Raw genomic sequence first — 5803 nt, 5'->3', positions numbered from 1 at the left:
ACAAGCATAATGCATCAAGCCTAATAAGTGACCAAACAATCTCTCAACCAAGAAGACTGAATCTTATACAGAAAGACATAACAAGAAATCACATGATCTCAAACATTTCAACTTAAAACTCTAATCTAGACTAATCCTCTCATGAAGGCATTAATCTCAACACTAGTCCACTTTCAAACCAAATTCCCATTTGTGAAATATGAACTAATGAGCATTAAGAAACAGTTCAAATATGTCATTTATGCATTAAACTATCAATCCTTGATGAAAAAGGCATAAACCCTTAGCTTAGCTCATTCAAGCATTTCATCAAACACCTTGTGGGTGGAGAAATGCCTAAGCTCTAGATCAGAGTGATGTGCAAAGATCTAGTGTTAAGAGCAGCTAACTAAGAAAATAAAATGAGAATTCGGTGAGCTTAACTCTCTGCTCACGCCTCCAAATTCTATGATTCCACCTGATCTGGAAACATGATCCAATATTCTCCAAAGTTGATGAAGCCCCCGACAGCTGAATCGGAACGGAAGGTTCCCCGGACAGGCGATTATTCAGGAGTATCGGATTGCTCCGGAATGGATGCGAAAGAGGTCTGTATTCCGGTGACCGTATATTTCAGCTCAGTGCTCCAAATGCCCTGATTCAACCTGTCCTGGGTTCTTGACTCAATTATCTCCAACTTTTCTGAAGACCCTGTAAGCTGAATCGGCCGGCAAGATCTTCCAGTGACGCAAATTCGAAAATGTATCTGCACCCGGGATTTTTGGCCGAGAGACTTGACCGCGGTACGTGTTTTTGGCCGAGAGAGCTACCCGCGGGAAGGATTTTGGCCGAGAATCTTCGGCTATCAGTACAGCATTTTGCCGAGAAACCCAAAATTGCTCATTTTCACTATTTTTGATCATTTCAACTCCATTTCTTCATCTGAATCACATCCTCCACTCCAAATAGGCTCCAAAAGCACCTGTTTAAGACTCCAAAACATGCAAAACTCTCTTGGACCTAATGCAATCTCCTAAGTCCTAAAACAATGCCTAAAGACCTAAAATGCATGCAAATGAGACATGATTTGGACTAGAATATGTACACTAAATGATGCAATTTATGAATATATCAACTCCCCCACACTTATCCTTTGCTTGTCCTCAAGCAAAAAGAACAAATGAGAGAGAGAGAGGTTGAATGCATTGGGAGTTCATATTTCCTTTTTGAGAGAAGTGTTCACAATGAGAATTTAAGTTCATGCTCAATTATGCATTGCAAAGCCATACTCAGAGATATATCAACTCAACAAGGAATCTCCACAAATTCTTCTCTCTCTCAACTCTTTCACATTCATTAAGCTTTTATCAGGTGAATCTAATGATGCAATGTTTAAACAAGCTGGCTTGGCTAGGGAGAGGCTATGATATTAAAATGATCTCATCAGTGTTCAAGCGGGTTTAATGCAGCAAAGGGATCTCTCTATGAATGATCAAACTTTGGCAGAATGCTAAAGGTAAAAAGAAACCTATGCATACAAGGGCAAAGACTCATCACACCCCACACTCTACTCAAAGCTTTCTCACTTGCTCAACCTCTCAAGAACCTCACTTTCCACACTCATTTTCCTCTCACTAGGGGACTCACTTTTCATTTTCACACTCAAGTCTTGGAGTTCAAACTTTACATAGCTCTTTTCACTTTCTTTTGTAACCTCTAGCCTCTTTTTCTTTCTTTTTAAAACATTTGAGCTCTTGGGCTTCTTTTCTTTTCTTTTCACCCTGAGGCTAGACTTTTTCTTTTCAAAACACTAGAGCTCACTTTCTTTGACTTAAAACTCCAAGACTGATTTCTTTTCTTTTTCTATCCCCTAGTTCTCACCATTCTCCTTTTATTTCCACTCATCTCTCTTTTTTCCACTCACCAACAAGTATTCCCCCACACTTAGTTCTCACCAAATCTCTCAGCTCCTTGATGATGGAACTTAACACTCAATGAGACTTGCCCTTGTCGCTCTAAACCTAACACTTTCTGCTAAGTTTGATCCAAGGTGGCCTTTCAATTCACACACAAACATTGGCTTGAAAGAAGGATGGGGTCAAGGTGAGGGAACTGATCCATGATGCGGATTCAGCTACTTGAGCTAAGGAAAAAGGGCGGTAAAAACAATGGTTCTAGCTCAAGTATGTATGTCGGTATCCACAAGCTTATTCAAACAATGCATCACAAGATATTTTCAAGTCAAGTTCAAGGTTCTCACTTAATTAGAGTTGAATTCAATTCAAACTTGCTTCTCAGATTCAGATCGTTTCAGACTTTGCAAGCACAGAAAAAGATTCACAAGCATATTCAGTTCAAGTTCTCAAAGTGATGTACTCTCTAGAAAACCTATCATTACTCCCTGCAAGATGCAACCTATATGATGCAACTAGACTCGATCCTAAAAAATGTGAATGCGACTAGAATGAACATTTTTTGTGAAAATTTTCTGATTTTTATATGCATTTAGATGCAACTAGATGAGACTCAAAATGCAAAAGAGAAAATAAGAACAGAGAAAACATGATTAGTAGACACTACACTCCTCCCCCCACACTTAAATAACACAGTCCCCTGTGTTATAAAAGCATAAGAGAGAAGTGAAAGGCAAAAGCAAGAAAGATGCAAAATGAGAAATAAAGAACTAGATGCATATGTACACGGGGTTTGGAGTGTTACCAGATTTGTTTTTGATGGAAGGGAGTTGTGGAATTGTGAATATCAGGAGGCTAAACATCACTGGAAGTGTCCTAGTTTTGATGCTGCTCCTTGCACTGATCTGAACGTGCTTGTAGTGAGGGCTGGAGCTCGTTTTTGTGCATTGTTCCTCTTGCCACTCTCTGTTGCCACGGTCTGGAAGCTCCTCTGGACAGCCCGTGGCATTCTTTTGTTCTTCCTCTAACACATTGCCACGGCTTGGATGTGACCGTGGCAAAGAGACCATGGCAAAAGCCAAAGGTTCTGCTGCCTTAAAACATGTTGCCACGCCTCTAATCTACCCGTGGCATTCCTCCCGTGGCAAAAGCCGAATGGTGGTCTATTCAAAATTCAACTTGCCACGGTTCAATTCTGGGCGTGGCAATCTCCCCATGGCAATCACCGAAAGTTGGCATCCAAGAAAAAACCTCATGCCACGCCTGCGTCAAGCAGTGATTCATGGTCGTGGCAAACTGTGAACTTAGCCAAAATTTGCATTTCCTTGCATCTTGTCCACCATTCCTTGAGGCCAAAGAACACCAGGTCATCTGTAACCTGAACACACTCCACAAGACACATCAAAACATCCTAAAAACACCAAAAGAAAGCATTAAAAAGGATAAGCTTCGGGTGTCTTCCAAGAGCACTTTGTTTAAAGTCACTAAGTTTGACTTTGCAAAACCTGTTCTTAGTTGGGGTGAGGTGGAGTACTGATCCTTTTCAGCACTTCAATGGTCCTGAGCAAGAAAGCTGAGTTGTGTTGCTGCCTTTTGGAACCATTAGACCCTTGTCCTCGAGATCCCATCTTGAGACCTTTGTCCACCAGCTCTTGAATACCATCTGTGTCTTTATCAAAGATGGCTTTTGTGAGACATCCCCTCACTTCAGCAAACAGACCTGGCTTCCCATTGCAATCCAGCTTATACTTCAGAGATCCATCATCATCAGCCCAAGGAGTCAGAGTAAAATCTTGAGAAGAAAGGTCAGTTTCAATTCTCTTGTCTTTTGTTGCTGAGCCATCACTCATGGTGTTCATCATCTTTAGATCATCAAGTGTAGGAGACCATGAGAGCAAGATGTCTTCTTCTCTGATCAGTGTCCCTCCATTCTCATACTTGTAACCATTGGAGTGAGGGTCTCTCTCCTTTTCCAAAGCTGAAAGATATTGGGATCCACCAAGAATTCCAGCAGTGCTTACATACTTCATCTCAAGTACCTTAGGGGGTTCTATCACTTGAACAACTGATCCACAAAATTCAGCCAAAGGAGGTGTAACAGGGTAAAAGACATCCTTATCCACTTTTGAAAGCACCACTCTTTGAGTATCAAAGTCAATCATAGCACCAGTGGTGTTGAGAAATGAAGTTCCAAGCAATAAGGGGAGCTCTTTGGTCTTCTTCATCTTCATGATGACAAAATCAGTGGGAATTATGCATTCACCAACCTGTAGTGGATAGTTTTCCAGAAACCCATATGGTTTCTTGGAGTAGGAATCTCCAAAGGTGATAGAAGAAGGGTAGGACGTTATAGACTTGACCTTTAGCTTCTCCATCATGTCCTTAGACATTATGCTAACACTTGACCCTGAGTCACACAAAGCATTCTCCACTTTAAAGTTGCCAAGAGTGCAAGAGATGGTGAACTTCCCTGGGTTGCCTAGCTTTGGGAGGGAGGTGAGTTTCATCTGACTTGATTCAGAGGTGGAGGCACTATCTGTTGGCTTTGCTTGACCAGTTGGCAGCTCCTTTGTTTCAATAGACACTGAATCATTCCCTTGCTTAACAGAAAAAACTGAACCGGCTGCCCCCACACTTTTGCTCTCAATGTCCTCATTGAGTTCATGTAAGAAGCCCATGAAATCATCTATAATGGTGTCTTCATCCTCATGAGTTTGTGCAGTCTCACTAGAAACTTGACCATAAAGGAGATCTTCAATCTCTTGCACAGCAGCTGAGTGGTCATCATTGGAGTAGATGGCATTGCAATAATCCTTTGGGTTTTGAACAGCTTTACCAAGAAGAGAGACTTGTGGTTCAGAAGTGCAGATGCCCTTGTTCTTTTTAATAGCCTTTAGTTCAGCGCCCAGTGTCTCCAGGTCAGATACCATCTTTTGTTGTCCTAGTAAGAGTTGTTGGAGAACAACATTGAAATCAGGACTTTGTTGAACAGGTGGTGGGGCAAAACCAGGAGGTGGTGGCCTTTGTTGCTGGAAGCTGAGTTGGTTATTGAAGCTATTCCCTTGATTCTGAACCGCTGGTTGCTGAAAACCCTGTTGACCTTGGGAGTTACCTTGGTACTGATTCTGTTGGACAAAGCTTTGAGGAGTGTATATTTGGTCTTGGGGGTTGACCACATTTTTGCTCCTATAGGACAAGTTCTGGTGTTTGTTGAAGTTGTTGTAACCATTGAACTTGTTTTTATTCCCAATGAAGTGCAACTCCTCTTGAGTGAGACCCTCTTCATTGATATTTGTGAAGCATCTCTTCTCCTCACTCACATAGTGTATAGGCTTTTGAGTGGCAGCTAGGGCTTTGTCAAGCTTTATATTCAGCACTTTAAACTTCTCTTCCAGCCCTTGGTGTCTACCAGAATCTTCTCCTCTATAGCTTCTATCATAATCTTCCCCATAAGTGTCTTGGCTCATGGCTAAGTTCTCAACAAGTTCCATAGCTGCATTGATTTCTTTTGCCAAGAAATTTCCATTTGATGCTGTGTCCAACTGAATCCTGATCTTAGGAACAGCTCCTCTATACAAAATTCTAAGGAGAGAGGCTTCTGAAAAGCCATGATGTGGACACTTGTTTGTGTAGCTTCTAAACCTGTCCAAAGCTTCTCCAAATGTCTCACTAGAATGTTGAGTGAAGCTGGAAATCTGGTTCCTTAGCTTTGCAGTCCTTGAGCTTGAGAAGAACTTGTACAGAAAAGAAATCTTGCATTGCTCCCATGTGTGGATGGATCCTCTTGGGAGGTTCTTTTCCCACTGATGTGCCTTATCTCCAAGGCTGAATGGGAACAATCTCAGTTTGAAGCTGTCTTCAGATACCCCATTGATCTTAGTGAGATCACAAACTCTGTCAAACTGATCCAG

At 41.7% G+C, this 5803-nt stretch overlaps 1 non-coding gene across 1 annotated transcript; it reads left to right on the top strand.

The window, feature by feature from the left end:
* The first annotated feature begins 5495 nt into the window (after positions 1–5495).
* On the top strand, positions 5496–5602 carry LOC112088664. The gene has a single exon (XR_002900609.1). It is a non-coding gene; the product is annotated as a small nucleolar RNA R71 (small nucleolar RNA).
* The last annotated feature ends 201 nt before the right edge of the window (positions 5603–5803 follow it).

Source organism: Eutrema salsugineum, unplaced genomic scaffold (genome assembly GCF_000478725.1).
Source record: "Eutrema salsugineum unplaced genomic scaffold, Eutsalg1_0 scaffold_14, whole genome shotgun sequence".
Classification (NCBI taxonomy): Eukaryota; Viridiplantae; Streptophyta; class Magnoliopsida; order Brassicales; family Brassicaceae; genus Eutrema; species Eutrema salsugineum.
Note: the sequence above shows the minus strand (reverse complement) of the source record. Positions and strands in the feature narration are given on the sequence as shown.